The sequence below is a fragment of the Ambystoma mexicanum genome, chromosome 2q (assembly GCF_040938575.1).
Source record: "Ambystoma mexicanum isolate Mex_15411 chromosome 2q, UKY_AmexF1_1, whole genome shotgun sequence".
Lineage (NCBI taxonomy): Eukaryota > Metazoa > Chordata > Amphibia > Caudata > Ambystomatidae > Ambystoma > Ambystoma mexicanum.
In genome coordinates this window covers 435,632,513-435,650,744 of record NC_090924.1, presented here as the reverse complement: position 1 = coordinate 435,650,744, position 18,232 = coordinate 435,632,513, and positions in this window count along the sequence as shown.

Genomic DNA, 18,232 nt, shown 5'->3' with positions numbered 1-18,232 from the left:
ATGATATGGCATTTGTAACACGCCTATACACAAGTGTTTCAAGGCGCGTCGAGGCAGGGAGGGGGGAACAAGGGGAGACAGACAAACGATCCTACTAGGCCAGGTGTCATTCAGATCGCGCAAGTGCATGGGTAGGGGGGACAGGAAAAGTGCAAGGGGGAAAGGGAGAGGGGAAACTGCAGTACAAAGTGATTAGTAAAATACAAGATAAATAATAAGGGCCAGCTGGTGGCAAGTGCAGGATAAGTGCAGACAAGTGCTGGGAAGGGGGGCTGTAAGGATACAGAGACAGTCCCGCAGTGCAGGGGTTGCCAGGGAGGCAGTGAAGGGGAGGGTGGCTGGACCAAGGGCCGAGATTGGTGAGTGGCCTAGTTGCTGATTCAGTACAGTTTCAGTGATTTAGCAGGGGAGAGAGGGAGAGAAAGCAGAAGCAAAGAGGAAGGTTTTGAGGTGCTTCCGGAACCGGAGATGGTTCTCCTCAAGTTTCAGGGAGGCAGGAAGGCTGTTCCAGAGGGAGGCCCCTGCTGCGGAGAGAGATCTCCCCCCAACTCGTTGCTTGGAGAAGAACTTTCCTGGTGATAGTTTAAGCATTGTGTAAAGGGCGCAATTAGGTATGTACTGCATTGTTGTAAATTGAGGTATTAAATTAATTATTGAGGTCGGTATCACATTTTTCTTTATTAAAAGTCGTGAAAAGTGCTAAACGCCTGGCAATTCCCTGAGTAAAACTGAGTCAGCTGTTCAGTGTTTTCTTTTTATGGGGGTGCACTAGGAAGAATGTTCGCATAGCAACAAGGGACCCCAGCGTCCCAGCCGGCACAGTCCTTCCCTGGCAGTGGCACCCCCAGTCCCAAGACTCGCTTCCCACGGGCTCCCATACCGTGTGATTTCTCTTCACCCTGGAGCCTTATATTCAGTGGTCGAAGTGAGCGCGAGCGGTGCTCCTCTACTGTTTTAAAATTAGTTTTACTGTTCCTATGCTTTTATTTAAAAAATAAATAGTTCCATAATGGTTTCGTTTTAAAATAAAAGTGTAGGAAGAAGTTGAAACTTGCACTTGCACTTGCAGTGCACTGCACTGAAAGTTCCCTTAAACAGCAGGTGCATGTGTTTGGGGGTTTGTATTGTGTGTGGGAGGGGTGTGGTGATGCGGTTTATAGGGAGCGTGTGCAGGCCGGCAGGGAACATAGTTCTACTACTTCTTTTTGTACACTTGGACCACTGCTTATATTAATCCCTAGCCCGCGTGCTTGTCTGTAGTGGCATGTACATCAAATCTGCCCTTCTTCAGCGGGCTTTTCATGTGAGGCTTTCTCTGCTGAACTCGATCCGTGGCAGGATTACCATTACCCAGAATGCAATGGGAGCGATCTCTGGTGAACTCCCCGTTTGCCCAAAGCCCAGACACGCATGCAAGCAATTTTTTTAATCTACCCCCCACCCCATTACTAATTAGGGGATCTTGTGCCTACTGTTTAAATAAGTTAGCAGGACAGTTCTTGGAGCTGATGTGCCTGGGCAGCAGGCAGTGGAAGATGCTATTTTTTTTTTGTTTAAATATTTTTATTGATTTTCAACATGAAAGGCATTACAAACAATTCAACCAACAATTAATTTCCTTTCATTCGAGAAAAATCTTTTACCTCCCCAACAATTCCACAATGTCCCACATATTTGGCATTAAATAACAGTGTTAGATACAAAGTATATAGTGCAATATGTCTTCTGTAAATTAATCGGGGGTAATGAGAGAAAGGGTGGGGGAGGGGAAGGAAAGGGAAAAAAAAAGAATAAATAAAAAGGTTAAGTTCATTGGTCAGTTATCTTTCCTTTAGTTGATCGGAGACATGAATTCATTAAACAATATCAAGTATCAAGAGTTCATAAACTTGATTAGCATTGATGCATATTCTCTCTCAAAAGTGCATAAGTGCAAGGCTACCGATCTATGGTTGGATCAGGAATTCATGAAATGTTTCAGGAGTTGTGGTTGGAAGAACATGTGTTCCTTATCAGAAACAAAGTCTACGAAGGGGCGCCAGGTCCTCTGGAATCTCGAGAGTTTTCCTTGCATCATTGCCGTAAGCTTTTCTAAACCCAACAATTCCCATATTTTCATCCATCAGTAGGCTATCTGCGGGCCCTCTATCGTTTTCCAGAATCGGGCCCTGGTGATAAGAGCAGCCACTAGTAAGTGTGAAATCAAACCTGCTTTATTTCCGGACATAGGGAAGGACCCATCTTCTGGGACATCTCCCAGCAGGAATATCCTGGGGTCCATGGGAAGCAAGGAACCTGTGATTTCTTTAATTTTAGACCTCACCTCCAGCCAATATGACTGGATGATCTGACAATGCCACCACATATGAGCCATATCCCCTTGTTTGCCGCATCCATGCCAACATGTGTCCGGATATTCCGGGTTGATGGAGTGGAGTCTGCTGGGGGGAACGTACCACCTGAAGCAAATTTCTATGGAATTTTCTTTTACTAGGGTACAGCGAGAGCTAGTCCGAGTTTGGTGCCAGATCTTCTGCCAAGAATCCTCTGGAATCTCCAGGCCTAGCTCTCTCTCCCAGGCTTTCATGTATGGGAGCTTCTCACCTATTGAAGCTTTTTCTAATAGTTTATAACACTGTGAGATCCTGTGGGACTGTTGACCTTCAAGAATTTTAAGTTCGATTCCCAGAGGGGCCCTTCCTGCTGCTCTGCGAGTGTTTCGATTAGTAATCCAATGGCGCAATTGTATGTATCGAAAGCGTTCCGTCTCCGGGAGATCAAACCTTTCCCTGCATTCCTGAAAGGTTAAAGGCTCTTGATCAACGTATAAGTCTCACAGGCGCAGGGGCTTGTCCTGTAACCAGATCTGGAACGCTGATGGAAGATGCTTTTACACACACATGTACCTTTCTCCTCATACTGCTTCTGCCTGCCCACAATGACGCAACTATTAGCTGCAATCTGAAATCTGACTTTTTCTTGAAATGCAGCTCAGGAATAAATAGCATGTTGGTCAGGTCTAGGGTCTCTGCTGCGCTGAAAGGGTGAACATGATGTCTCTGTCACATTGCTATATGAGGCCCGTTAGCCTCGTTATGTGGGAGAGACCTAGGTGGGGTGTGTGGTGGAAAGGGGAAGTGAAGAGCGATGACGGGAAGTCCTCAATTGTATGTTTTTAAATGCTGGCGATCAGTCGCACGTCTCTGACCTCCTTTATTGTGCCCGACCCGAGTTACGGGCAGCGGACCTGAAGTTAAGTTTTTAGAGAAGCGAGCAAAGTGCTTCTACATTGGCGATGAAGCGTAACCCACCCGTGCGTGCGTGCAGGAGAGTGCGCCAGGGACGTCATTTAGGGTTCGCCAGTGGTCGCAACTCAGACCGGTGTGGTCTCCCTTGCGACCTCTGTGGTCTCCCTTGCGACCGCTGTGGTCTCCCTTGCGACCTCTGTAAAAAAAAAGAAAATGTAAAAAAAATCTTTCTTTTTTCCGTTTTTTGTAATGCAAGTTCCTGGAATGACTGGCTTTCTTGTACAGGCCCTTTAAAAAAAATAAGTAAAATAAGAACAGGAGTGCCACAAGTCTAACACTTTCAGCACTGACCCTAAATAAGAAAGAATAGGAAACCAAATAATGTGTCTTTCTGGAATTCTATACAATAATTGCTAGACTCATTAAAGGTTTATTTCAGGCACACTTCAGGAAGTGAGTCCCTGATTTAGTCTGTTCTTAAATGCCTCAACTCAGCCTTTCATCCTTCTGAGGTCGATAAATGAGTATAAATGAGTAAAACACAGGTTGGATGATATTGGGTGTATATTTTTTCTATATAAAGCGCTTAAGCATAAGTGCTATATAATAACACATCATTATCATTTGGTCATGGATGTCTGCTTGCATTCATAGTAATTTGATAATATGGGCCTATACACACTGATCTTAACACTACATATGGCGATCCATTCTTGCATGAAATGTACATGACATTATAGTGATATTGTAAGCATATATTTCGTAGTGTACAATGCTATGTGATGTCACTTCCTGTTTTGTCAATAGGTGAAAGGTTGTGTTCGATCGCTTCCTGCAATATGATATGATATGATATGATATAGTATTTGTAACGCGCCTATACACAAGTGTTTCAAGGCGCGACGAGGCAGGGAGGGGGGTATAAGGGGAGACAGAAAACGATCCTACTAGGCCAGGTGTCATTCAGATTGCGCAAAATATCACTTCGGGGTGGGGTCAAATGACATCACTTCCTGTGATGTCATCAGGGGTTAAGGGTCGTGTGATGCAACTTCCGCTACTCCTGGCATTTTGGTGAAATGACGTCCCTGGAGTGCGCCAGCACGTGTGTCTGTGCCGCAACCATATCTGCGCAGAGACATCACGCCCGGGCGGGGACAGTGATCGCAGGCAGGTCTGCTTGTCGGGTTTGCAGTCCAGAAACTGCTTTCACCCTCTGAAGGGCGGGCACACCCTGGGCAGCGGCAATACTCCCAACATACCGGCACATAACTGTTTCGTCCAGTGACAGAGACAACACAGATCCGGGCCCCGGCCATGAGTGTAGCCAGCCACAGACCTTTGGAAAGGAAAAGCAGTGCAGAGGAATAGTCAGACCACCCTGTATATAAAGGCTACTGGTCTCCCTGATGCTCACCCAGATCAGGGAGGGGCCTGCCAGAAGGGGGCATGAGGGTCCCTGTTTGACTCCTGACAGCAGCCCAGGGAAGTGGGGGCATGGGGAAAATATTACCCCTCCAACACAAGTGATACGCTCTGAAACACCTGTGTATGGGCGCGATATAAATAAAATATCATATCATATCAAATATGCTTGGAACCACCAGACCACCCATAAAGTGATTAGCACAGATGAAGGGTGTCACAGAGCCACACAGGACCCGGAGAGGGCGCAGCCATGTCAGAAGAAGACTTCCCGGCCACTGTATCAACACGCCCCACAGGAACATTCCAGATGGCGCAGACCGAGACCGTTCAGTGGTATGTCCCTGTGGCATTTGACTTGACAGACACAAGTAATCTGGGCCTGCAGTGAATCCAGTTGTCCAAAGGCGTCAAGGTATACATAGGGGTGATGGGATTCATGGATGAGGAGAGAAAGAAGAATTTGCTAACCCTGGCAGCGGGTGCAGCAGTATGCCACATCCTGTATGAGATGGTGGATGAAGAGAAGGCCACCTTTCAAGAAACGTAAGACGCCCTGGCCCTGTACTTTGCCCCACACCAATGTTGACGATGTACGCCACATATTCCACACAAAGACTCAGGAAGGGTGGGAAACTCCTGACAATTTGCCATGAGGCTACACATCCGCATGAAACACTGCGCTTCTCACCGCTACTCCAATGATGAGGCGCTCACATCCAGATCAGACTCTGCCCTCTTCCTACTGGTCCTCAACATGTGGAAATTGAAGATAATGCCAATGGCCAAAGAACGGTAGCGCGTCCAGAAACTATCGCTCACGCAGGGAGAGAGAGGAATGAGGACAGGAATGATGTGCTAGCAGTGTGGCTATGAATACCCACATAAAGGTACGTGCGCAGCCTTGGAACAGAAGTGTGCAGCTTGAGGGGGGAACCACTTTCGAGCGGTGTGCAAAAACGCCCCACAATCCTCCCCACGCACCTTCTCGCCAACCAGTGGCAGACGACACACGAAATACCAAAGGGGAGAACGCAGAAGCACCTGTTGGATTCTCTTCACGTCCCGCATGCGCAGTGACGTGAGGTACATGTTCAATAAAGGGCCTGCCGGGAAGGCAGGCAGTCCCGGGCACGAGCCATCTAGGCGTGTCGTGTCCTTTGTGAGCTCCTGCATCCCCTCAGCTGGGCCAGTGATGCAGGCGCTGTTTGTTCCTCTCCCCCAGCAGCACCGGCAGGGAGGAACATCACACTGGCAATGAGAACAGGGATTGAATTACGCTCACAAGCTTTCAGGCCTTAAATCAGCCCATGACACAGGCACATTTTTGGAACACACGGTGGGGGTGCCATTCCCCAACCCCAAAAACAAAAAAAACAAAAATAAATATTTCTTTTCCTCCAAAGTCAATCATCCACAAAACAGTGCACGGTGGAAGCCATGTGGAGATTTATTTTTTCTCCCTTAGACCTGCAGAGGGAGCCACTGCACCACCGAGGGGGACACCCAGGAGCGGTCAACTCTATGGTGCCGCGCCAACAGATCGGCATACGAAGGTGAAGAAGGATCCATCGCTGCCCACACACATGGGGTGAACACAGCCCCAAGAAAACATGGCGACTGACCTTTCCACACCCAGACACAGCACACCATCAAGGATAGCTGCGTCGCTGATGCCGCCGGTGCCGTCCCCTCGAACTCGTGGGGGCACCACGGCTGCTTGAGGGCTTTCGATCCCTATACCGATCCATCATCAGTAGGGCCCCACTGGATGCTATAGATTCAAAAGTTTGAGATGGCGATGGACTGTAAGGATGTCACAACATCCAGGAAGATGAGGTCACACCTTCTGCTCAACGTGGGTGATGACGTCCTGCGCATTTTCAACACGCTGGCATTGGCGATGGTGCGACATATACCAACTGGCCAAAGATGCCCTTACAGCACATTTCATGCCACAGTGGAATCCGGACTATGGAACCTTCAACTTCTGCACCACAGTACAGAGGGAGAATGAAACACTGAACGCTTACCACACAAGAGTCAGGAGACTAGCACTCTTGTTTGAATTTGACAATGTAGAAAAGGAAATAAGGTGCCAGATCATCAACGGCATGCACTCAGAGAAACTGTGCAGAATGGTGTTGGGCGAAAAAGGCATTACCTTAGCCATCACAGCACCTGTGACCCCAGAAAACACAAATCCGCTGAGGGAGATCACAGCAAGTATCACAAAAGGAAATCACACAGATCCTCAGAAAGGAGGAGCTCACACCGCCCCCGGTGAAGACTATGATACGTAGGGACAGGCTCCCAGTCAGAAAGTGAGTCCCCAGGCTCCCCCACTGACCAAAGGAAAAGGGGCTATGTATGAACGCTAAATAAGAAAAATGGCTAAAGAACACAGCCTCACGCTAACTCTTAAAGTCCTCAATTCACCCACAGAATTTCTCTTTGACACAGGGCGACCATGAATGTTATGAGTGAAGAAACATACAAGAGACTCCCACATCCCCCCCAAAGCTAAAGCCATCGGCGGTGGACTTATACCCATTTGAATCCAACACCCCGCTGCCCTGCAAGGATATGTTCACAACTATGTGCGTGCATAAATCACACACGGCACGCATTCAACTGCATGCATTGTCAGCGGCAACAGCTAGTGGATGCATCCTTAGCTTTAAAACGGCTTTGGACATGGGACTGGTACATATTCCATACCGCATCATGGCACACAAGTACATGGCGTGGGACGGTAATGTAGTCAAGATGGTCCCAAAACTTTTTAAGGGCCTGGGGAAACTGAAGAACTGCAAAGTACATTTACACATTTACTCCACTATCAAACCAGTTGCCCAACACTATAGAGGAATTCTGATTAACATAGAGAAGCAAGTGGAAGAAGAGATCCACCCTTTACTGGACCACAACATCATTGAACGAGTGACCATGGGCCTGTGTGTGGACATGTGCAGACCGAACAAGGCCATTCAAAGAGAAAGCACCAGGCCCCCCGGATCACAGACATGATCCACCTCCTAAATGTTGCCCCTGTGTTCTCCAAAGAGGACCTTAATAAAGGATACCACCAAATGGAACTAGCTTCTGAATCCAGTTACATCACCACTTTTGTTACGCACATGGGTCTATTTTGTTACAAGAGACTCAATTTTGGTATATCATCTTCTGTGGAAATATTTCAGGAAGAAATACACCAAGTTATTAAACATATACCAAATTGCTTGAAATATAGCCATGACATTCTTGATTTCAGCAAAACCCTACATCGAGTCTGTTTGGCTTTAGAAACGGCAAGAGTAATGCTGAGCAAAAATAAATGTGAGTTTCGTGTTCAGCACTTTCCACTCCTCCCCTGCCCCTTGCACTTTCCCCCTTCCCTCTCCCCTGCACCTCTGCGTTCTCAATGTCACTGGGCCAAGTTAGATCATTGTTTTGTCCCCCCTTGTTGCCCTCCCTTGCCTATGAAACACTTATGTATGGCCGCAATATAAATAAAATATCATATCATATATCACACTGAAATTCGTTGGGCACATATTCTTGAAGCAAGGGATGAGACCGGACCCAGAGAAAGTGGGGGCTCTGCCCGAGACCTCAAGGCCAACCAGAGTCTCAGGTCATTCCAAAATGACGTCCCTGCGACACATTGGAAAAAGGTGTAAAGGCATCACACAAATAATTAATGATTGTGGGAGGGGAGACAATGTCTTTCTATGTCTTTCTATGGAATTTAAAGCTTTTAGCATTAAGATTGCTGAAGATGAAATACCCTAGCCTCCCCATATGCTGCCCTTATTATTATCATAAGGACATACATGGAAATAGTATTTGGTGCATCCCACAGATTATCTAAAAGGATAGTGTGGCCTTCTTATGCGTGCCAAGCATGGAAGGAAGGACGCCCCTCTTAGGGCCATTATCTCCTGTGGATGGATCTAAGTGGTTTAACATGCTGTGTATGTACCATAAGGAGCAGCTCGTGAGAAAGGGACGCCCAGCTTGTTCCACTGCCTCCCTTTAATGGACCCCAGAACTGACTTTAAATTCCATTCCTTTGGGAGATAAGACGCCCCACACTTACCCCACTACTGGTCATGTATACTTTTCAAACCAACATTCAGACTGGAGCCAGCACAGAAGTAGGCGCCATTACTCAGCAATTCCTGCCTTGGCTCTGCTGTGACTGTTAGACCTTTTTATAAAAGTGTATCATTTGCCTTCAGACCACCGCCCCATTGTTTCTGTACTTTATTTGAAGCCTTGCCTTGCATTGCACCCCATAGATCTAAAATCTGCGCCAATTCAACCTTTAAAATATCAGCCAATCTAGAAAAGAGTGAGGTCTGAAAGGGTAGCAGTGGGGAAACGTGTGTGCCAGTAAGGAAGGGGAGGGCCTGGCATGTCAGTGTATGAGGTGGGGGGGGACGCATTAGTCTGCTCACAAAGAGAGTACAGTTCACTCCAATAGTTGTAGATCAATAGCTTATTTAACTTTCATGAAAATACAAAAAATATTCACTCCAAAACTTAAACAGCACTTTCGACTTTGCACTTTACACACAGTAACGATGTAGAATAACTATTCACACGCGCCCCAAAGACAGTCGCCCACCTATGAATATACACCAAACAATCAGGCACCATAATACACATAATTTATACACGCCGCATGTGTGTAAATTAAACAGGCATAAACACACACACAGCCCACACATATAAGCAGAAACTGAGGAAGACAATACAGGTTTGCATGGTTGTCCCAGGTTCTCTGTAATGTGAATGCATAAGGGACTTACCCATGCTTTTCACTTTCTTACCCACGTTTTCCCAAGTGTGCTTTGAAAGCAAGATATTAAAACACAATAATAATGCAGTACATTTTGAGACCATATCCATTTGTCTCGGAGTAAAAGACATATTGTAAGGAGCATTAATCTAGCCACTACTGGGCTGTAGTTCTACTGAACCCACTATTTATAATGGCCGTGTTTTCCTGACACAGCATAACACAATGTTCCCGCTGAACCTATGCATCTCGGACCAACATCAACCAACATAAGTCCTATTCTCTGCAACATCCACCGGACTGACCTTTCCCCTGCCTAGTCACACAAACAGGGCCAGCGGTGGAAATAGAAAGAAATGGGAGGGGGATCTAACAAGGGTGGGGGGCGGTGTTTGGAGAAGGGGGTGGAGTTTGAAGGAGGAGTTTAGAGGGGCGGAGCTGACAGTTGATCTCCAATCAGACTAAATGTTCAAAATAATAGTTTTATAACAGCATAATTTCTTTCATGCTGTTTCTTTTCCAAACTCCACACTATATACTCAGAGCCTAGACTAAGCACACATGCCCCCTTTTCCACCCCATGCCTCCTAGGAACACCCTAGGCAGTGCCTTAAGTGGCTTTAAAAATGAGCCGGGGCTCATCAAAGCGGTGTGGCCTAACCGCAGAGGGAGTCGGTGTCGCCTGCGGGGTCGTTAGGCCATGCCCACTTGACGAGCCCCAGCTCAATGGGTTACAGGCAGCCTTTTGTAGAGATCAGCACCCTCTGACCCCTGGGGGAGAGGGTGCAGATCTCTGCATTTATTTCGGAAGAGCTCGGTTGGCTGGGGACAGCGCCTTTGCCTTTTCAGCCATAATGGTGCTGCTGCCAGGGTATCCCTAAATATTATCCCCACCAAAAATATTGCCGTACATATGGTTGTTTGTCTTGCCATAGGCGATATTTTTGGGGGGGATAATTTGTGGGAGCGGTAGTTGCAGTGGCCCCCGCACATTTTAAAATAATGTGGGGATTGCGGGGGTGTCCCCCGCAGGGTCCATGCCTCAATATCGCCGCAGAAATATGGTGATATTTTTGTATTGCGATATTTTTGCGTGGATATTAACACATGGAATCCTCTGCCAGCTGGGGGACGGGTAGCGTCATCATTAAGGCTAAAATGGTGCAGCCGCTGGAAGCAGAGGCCTTTTTTCAAAATCCTGAAGCTCCTGCTCCATTCGCGGGAGGTTTAGTATTTTGAAAAAAAGGCTTCTGCTTCCAGCGGCCTCATGTTTCTCTCCATAATGGTGGCACCGGCCCATTGGCATTTTTTGCTTGAAGGGATGCCTCGCAGTTTGGGGGCCACCATTATGGATGAAAGGCATTTTCTTCTGAAGTCTGAAGCTTTTGCACATGAGTGAGAGCTTCAGGCTTTAGATAAAAAGCCTTGTCCTCTAGCGGCCGGGATTGCCAGAGAAGATTAGTGAGCCCTGGCAGGGCCCCGGCTCAGAATGAGATTTCTGAGCCTGCCGGGTCTCGGCCCCGGCTACCCCTGTCCCACTTAGAGCCCTGACCCTAGGGAAATATTAGAGTTCACCGCTAACCGACTGTGAACTCTAGTATTTCCTGATAAGCACCCAGCTAAGTGACCCGTTTCTCAGAGTACACTACAGTACACTCTGAGAAAACGGGTCACTTAGCTAGGTGACAATAAATAAAAAACGTTAAGCACAGTACATGGTTCAATTCTCTTTACAATGAAGTGCTTTTAGACAACAGTATTTCGATATGGAATAAGGGATTTGTATAACTTAAGCAAATATAACCAACAGTAATGGGCTCTGTGGCTGTGCACAGGGCAGATTTGCGGGGCTCTGCGCTGTGCACAGCACAGAGCACATTACATTACCGTTGGTTATATTTGCTTAAGTTATACAGAGCCCTTTTCGTTGCGTTGCTTACCAGTGACTGGAGCGCTTTTTTATTTTTAAACAATCGTGGAGCGCTTTGGGTCTAAGGCTGGCCGGATCCCGAGATCCGGCTACACAGCCGGCCCATTGGCCAGCGATGAAAGTGGCCGAACCCTGGACAAAACACATCAGCCAAAGAGCGAGGGAGATCAGACCCCTTCAGGCTATGCTTCCCGCGCCCCTTAAAATTAATGAGGACTGGCAGGAGCCCTTCATCATCAGAAATGACAACCACATAGTTCAAAAACACTAGATCAATAATCTTGAACCGAAAGCTTCTCTGGAGCCAGCACATACCCCTCCCCCGCTTCTTCATCCCTCTCCACCTTATACTACTCACACAATGAACCCTCTGACACAGCAGTGAACTACCCACAAACAGTAAATGAACCTAACAATGCCACGGCTCCTTCTTCTAGTCCTATCACACAGCTCTCCCCTCTGGATGATACACAATTGCAATCTCGTGGGCACTTGCCACCTAGAGTCACTCTGACACTGCTCGCGCTCAGCTACGGCCAGCGTGCACACGTGACGCATCAACGCCACAGGATTCACATCTGACTTCCGCTCTATCCCACTGACACACCCTGCCTCTACACTTGCAGGGCCACATGGAACGAGGCTGCCACTATCAGGGATGGCACTCTAATACGAGTGGCACAAGACACCCAGATGAGTTTGGGTGTTGAAATAAAGTGGACAGATAGGAACACACACCGCGGAAAGGAAAGGGAGTGAAGAGTAGGGAAGAGTAGCAAGGGAAAAGGTATAGAGTGAATACCCTCTTGGGGTGTATGCAGAATAGGAAAAGAGTATTCCACGAACCTTGGAAATACTCTAGCCTTCTGCACAGTTTGCTATAACAGAGTCCCACGCTGTTTGCTCATAACTTGGAACAGCAGCTATGGGTGTCTGTGATATAGAAACGAGACAAGGGAAGGGGCAGAGGTTGACTGATGGGAACCAGCAGACAAGCTCTGTACAAAGGGTCTACAAACAGTACAAGAGAAGATACAACAGACAAATTCAGGAAAGGAGATGATAGCAAACTAACAGAAGGATAGGAAGGGAAAGTCGAGTAACAGGATATGATCACAGAGGACAGAAAGGTAGGTGGAGCGCTCAGAGGAGCAGGAAGGCAAGGGGTAAGCCCCCAAGAGTGGGACGGTAAGGTAGAAATATCAGAGGAAAAGGGCTACGGCAGCCGGATTGAGGAAGGCAGCAGAGCAGGGAGCCCAGAGGACAAGGGCAAAGGCAGCCGGAGAGAGGCAGGATGCAGAGCAGGGAGCCCTGAGGACAAGGGCTAAGGCTGGAAAGCAGCAGAGCGTGATACACTGCAATGTGGAGAGCCCGGCAGGGCAAGGGCAGAGACTGGAAGGCAGCAGAGCGTGATCAGCTGCAGGGTGGAGAGCCCGGCAGGGCAAAGGCGGAGACTGGAAGGCAGCAGAGCGTGATCCGCTGCAGGGTGGAGAGCCCGGCAGGGCAAGGGCGGAGACTGGAAGGCAGCAGAGCGTGATCCGCTGCAGGGTGGAGAGCCCGGTAGGACAAGGGCGAAGGCTGGAAGGCAATAGAGCGTGATCCGCTGCAAGGTGGAGAGCCCGGCAGGGCAAGGGCGGAGACTGGAAGGCAGCAGAGCGTGATCCGCTGCAGGGTGGAGAGCCCGGCAGGGCAAGGGCGGAGACTGGAAGGCAGCAGAGCGTGATCCGCTGCAGGGTGGAGAGCCCGGTAGGGCAAGGGCGAAGGCTGGAAGGCAGCAGAGCGTGATCCGCTGCAATGTGAAGAGCCCGGTAGGACAAGGGCGAAGGCTGGAAGGCAGCAGAGCGTGATCCGCTGCAATGTGAAGAGCCCGGCAGGGCAAAGGCGGAGACTGGAAGGCAGCTGAGCGTGATCAGCTGCAGTGTGGAGAGCCCAGAGGAGCAGGGCTGAGAGGCAGGGAGCCTGGAAAGCTATGGCTGGAGGCAGCAGGGTGGAGCAAGCAACAAGGCAGGGAGCCCAACAGGCTAGGGCTGTAGGCAGCGGGGTGTAACAAGCTGCAAGGCAGGGTCCAAGCAGGAGTGAGGGTAACAGCATACAAGGATCCGAAAACAGAGGCGAAAGGTGGAGGAAGGACTCTCAATGCAAGAGGCTGAGCCACTGCAGACAGCAGCCTTATATACTGCCTAGCCCAGCACAGAGGCAGGCCAATTGGTTTCACCTGGCGAATCACACCTGCAGGCAATCGGCCACCTCCCTTTCTGTTCCTGGGCTGGTGGAAGCAGGACCAGACTCTAAGGCTTCTGGGGGGTGTAGTTCCATAGAACTCCAATAGGAACGGCCAGGAAACAATGCTTGCGGCCAGGTGCATTATGGTATGCGTAGTTAGATGACAATAATCATTAATTAGCAAAGTCCAAATGGAGCAAAAATGGATGTGCCCATGGCGCATGCATGACAGTATGCCCCTCTCCAGGCCCCTCTCCAGGCTCCCTGAAGACCGACCTGTAGGAAGAGTGTCTGTTCCACAGTACAAGAGTCTTACTCCAAAAAGACACATCATGAGGCACCAGAAACGAGTAGTAAGGTGAGAGTCTTGAATGACAGAGCCGGTACCAATGTTCTGAACCTTGGATGTAGAATTCAGAAAAGATGAAGTCTTTGGAACACAGACCCCAACTGTGTGTGCATGAAGAGAGGAACTGTGAAAAACTGCTGCAGGCTCCAAGATAGATTTTTCCTTGATGGGCCACAGTATGATGCTGGAAAGTGGAGCCATAGGTACAGCAGAGTTGGTATCTTTAGGAAGGTTTTCCAAGACATCCGAAGTAGTAATGACAACATTAGGGTTTGCCATAGAGAGTTCAGAGGATACAGCAGCGGTGTGATCTTGGATGGCTGTAGGGGGTATCGAGGCTGTAACAACTAGGTGTGAGGGAGCCATGAGAGAGCCAGCGGGCTGGAAAACACCTGAGACTGGTAGAGTAAAGTCTGGCAGTCTTAGTGCTACAGATATACCAGCAGGAACAACTGGAGTAGTAGTTTCAGGATTCATAATAGCTATAGCGACCTCAAGATCTGTAGTAGGGACTTCAGGAGTCTCAAATGTGTCCGGGGGTTTAGGAACCACAGCAGTAGGCAGATCATGAATAGCAGTTGGAAGTTCGAGTGCTATAGCAGCTACAGACAAATCAGGTGTTGCAACTACTGGTAGATCGGGTACCACAACCACTGGTGATTCAGGGGGTATCGAAGAAACAGAAGATGTTAATTGCTCGAGAGTGATGTCTGATAGCACAGCCACACTTTGGCAAGCCCCGCTTGCCACTTCCGCATGCTCGGTGTGAACTGTGCCAGTCTCTTCAGCTGCCATTGTCATTGCAGAGGATGTTGTAGGTGTGGGTACTGGACGATAGGCAAGGGTGAGGGCGGAATCATCCTTTGACTCAGAAGGATTTTCAATCAGTGGACCACCCTTGTCTTGCGGTGTAATTACTGTGTGCGTGATATGACCCACCGGAGGAGTTAATTCTTTTCTATCAGTACAACAACCTGAGCTTCTGCGGCTGGAAGGTGAAAGAGCTGTGTCAATCTCTAGAAGGGATACATATGATATATTTAGGTCTTCCATCTGCTTGGTAAATGTCTGTATACTTTTCTGTATGGCAACTCCAGGCCTTATCATGTCGATCTCTAAAGATAAGATGTCAGGTGTTGCACATAGTGTCAAAAGGTCTGGTGACTTGTGTCCCTTCATAAGATTCTTGTGATACAAATAAACAAAGTCATCATAAAGGTCTTCGGTCTTTCTTTTAAGTCGTAGGAGTTGTTTGTGTAGCAGGTAAGTATCATTAGTTTGATCTACAGCTTCAGAAGCGGGTGTGGCAGAAAATGTGGTTGTAGCAATGGGAAGACTGACCTTAGGGTTATTGTGGTTAATAGATACTGTGGAAGTATTAAGACAACCGATGGTTAGTATAGGTCTTTTGTACCCGGAACCAGATGCACAAACCTCAGGATAATAACTGCCTTGTCCTGTCGAATAAGGTTTTCCAGCATTCTGGGGAGCTTGCCAAGCTGATCTTGCGCATATTACACTGGCAACAGCGTATTCTGGTTTAGATTCTCTCACTATGAGTGATATGTCCTTAGCTGTTACGGTGTTAGCAGGCTTGTCAGAAGACGCAGGAGAGTTTTCCACTGTTTGGTCTAATAAGATCTGTAAGAATTCATTATCTTGCTGTAGCTCTGCAACAGATAAGGACTGCGGATCATAGTCGCAAATGTCATAATAATTGTACATGGAAGAAGGGTCAGCTAGCCAGTGGGTATAGTACCGTGCTTGTAAATCTTTGTTTTCTAAGGCGAGACTGTCCTTTAGACTAAGTTTCTTGTTTGCTGTCCTTAGGGAAACCATAGGTTTATGCAAAGGTTTCTAAACTCGAAAGGGAAGCATCTTTGGTCTGTGTGTGCCCTTCCGGCCAATGGAATAAGAAATTTTTAGCTCTTGCATTCTATCAGGGATGGCACTCTAATACGAGTGGCACAAGACACCCAGATGAGTTTGGGTGTTGAAATAAAGTGGACAGATAGGAACACACACCGCGGAAAGGAAAGGGAGTGAAGAGTAGGGAAGAGTAGCAAGGGAAAAGGTATAGAGTGAATACCCTCTTGGGGTGTATGCAGAATAGGAAAAGAGTATTCCACGAACCTTGGAAATAGTCTAGCCTTCTGCACAGTTTGCTATAACAGAGTCCCACGCTGTTTGCTCATAACTTGGAACAGCAGCTATGGGTGTCTGTGATATAGAAACGAGACAAGGGAAGGGGCAGAGGTTGACTGATGGGAACCAGCAGACAAGCTCTGTACAAAGGGTCTACAAACAGTACAAGAGAAGATACAACAGACAAATCCAGGAAAGGAGATGATAGCAAACTAACAGAAGGATAGGAAGGGAAAGTCGAGTAACAGGATATGATCACAGAGGACAGAAAGGTAGGTGGAGCGCTCAGAGGAGCAGGAAGGCAAGGAGTAAGCTCCCAAGAGTGGGACGGTAAGGTAGAAATATCAGAGGAAAAGGGCTACGGCAGCCGGAGTGAGGAAGGCTGCAGAGCAGGGAGCCCAGAGGACAAGGGCAAAGGCAGCCGGAGAGAGGCAGGATGCAGAGCAGGGAGCCCTGAGGACAAGGGCTAAGGCTGGAAAGCAGCAGAGCGTGATACGCTGCAATGTGGAGAGCCCGGCAGGGCAAGGGCAGAGACTGGAAGGCAGCAGAGCGTGATCAGCTGCAGGGTGGAGAGCCCGGCAGGGCAAGGGCGGAGACTGGAAAGCAGCAGAGCGTGATCCGCTGCAGGGTGGAGAGCCCGGCAGGGCAAGGGCGGAGACTGGAAGGCAGCAGAGCGTGATCCGCTGCAGGGTGGAGAGCCCGGTAGGACAAGGGCGAAGGCTGGAAGGCAGCAGAGCGTGATCCGCTGCAAGGTGGAGAGCCCGGCAGGGCAAGGGCGGAGACTGGAAGGCAGCAGAGCGTGATCCGCTGCAGGGTGGAGAGCCCGGCAGGGCAAGGGCGGAGACTGGAAGGCAGCAGAGCGTGATCCGCTGCAGGGTGGAGAGCCCGGTAGGGCAAGGGCGAAGGCTGGAAGGCAGCAGAGCGTGATCCGCTGCAATGTGAAGAGCCCGGTAGGGCAAAGGCGGAGACTGGAAGGCAGCTGAGCGTGATCAGCTGCAGTGTGGAGAGCCCAGAGGAGCAGGGCTGAGAGGCAGGGAGCCTGGAAAGCTATGGCTGGAGGCAGCAGGGTGGAGCAAGCAACAAGGCAGGGAGCCCAACAGGCTAGGGCTGTAGGCAGCGGGGTGTAACAAGCTGCAAGGCAGGGTCCAAGCAGGAGTGAGGGTAACAGCATACAAGGATCCGAAAACAGAGGCGAAAGGTGGAGGAAGGACTCTCAATGCAAGAGGCTGAGCCACTGCAGACAGCAGCCTTATATACTGCCTAGCCCAGCACAGAGGCAGGCCAATTGGTTTCACCTGGCGAATCACACCTGCAGGCAATCGGCCACCTCCCTTTCTGTTCCTGGGCTGGTGGAAGCAGGACCAGACTCTAAGGCTTCTGGGGGGTGTAGTTCCATAGAACTCCAATAGGAACGGCCAGGAAACAATGCTTGCGGCCAGGTGCATTATGGTATGCGTAGTTAGATGACAATAATCATTAATTAGCAAAGTCCAAATGGAGCAAAAATGGATGTGCCCATGGCGCATGCATGACAGCCACACTGGCAGACGTGCACCATGTAAGACCACTTCACATTACATTACTTTAGCTGTGGCTCAATGTATTATTGGAAATGGGCTATTATTCAAATATTTTCATCTCGTGTGCCCAGGATTTCAACTCTGGAAATGATATGATATGATATGGCATTTGTAACGCGCCTATACACAAGTGTTTCAAGGCGCGTCGAGGCAGGGAGGGGGGAACAAGGGGAGATAGACAAACGATCCTACTAGGCCAGGTGTCATTCAGATCGCGCAAGTGCATGGGTAGGGGGGATGGGAAAAGTGCAAGGGGGAAAGGGAGAGGGGAAACTGCAGTACAAAGTGATTAGTAAAATACAAGATAAATAATAAGGGCCAGCTGGTGGCAAGTGCAGGATAAGTGCAGACAAGTGCTGGGAAGGGGGGCTGTAAGGATACAGAGACAGTCCCGCAGTGCAGGGGTTGCCAGGGAGGCAGTGAAGGGGAGAGTGGCTGGGCCAAGGGCCGAGATTGGTGAGTGGCCTAGTTGCTGATTCAGTACAGTTTCAGTGATTTAGCAGGGGAGAGGGGGAGAGAAAGCAG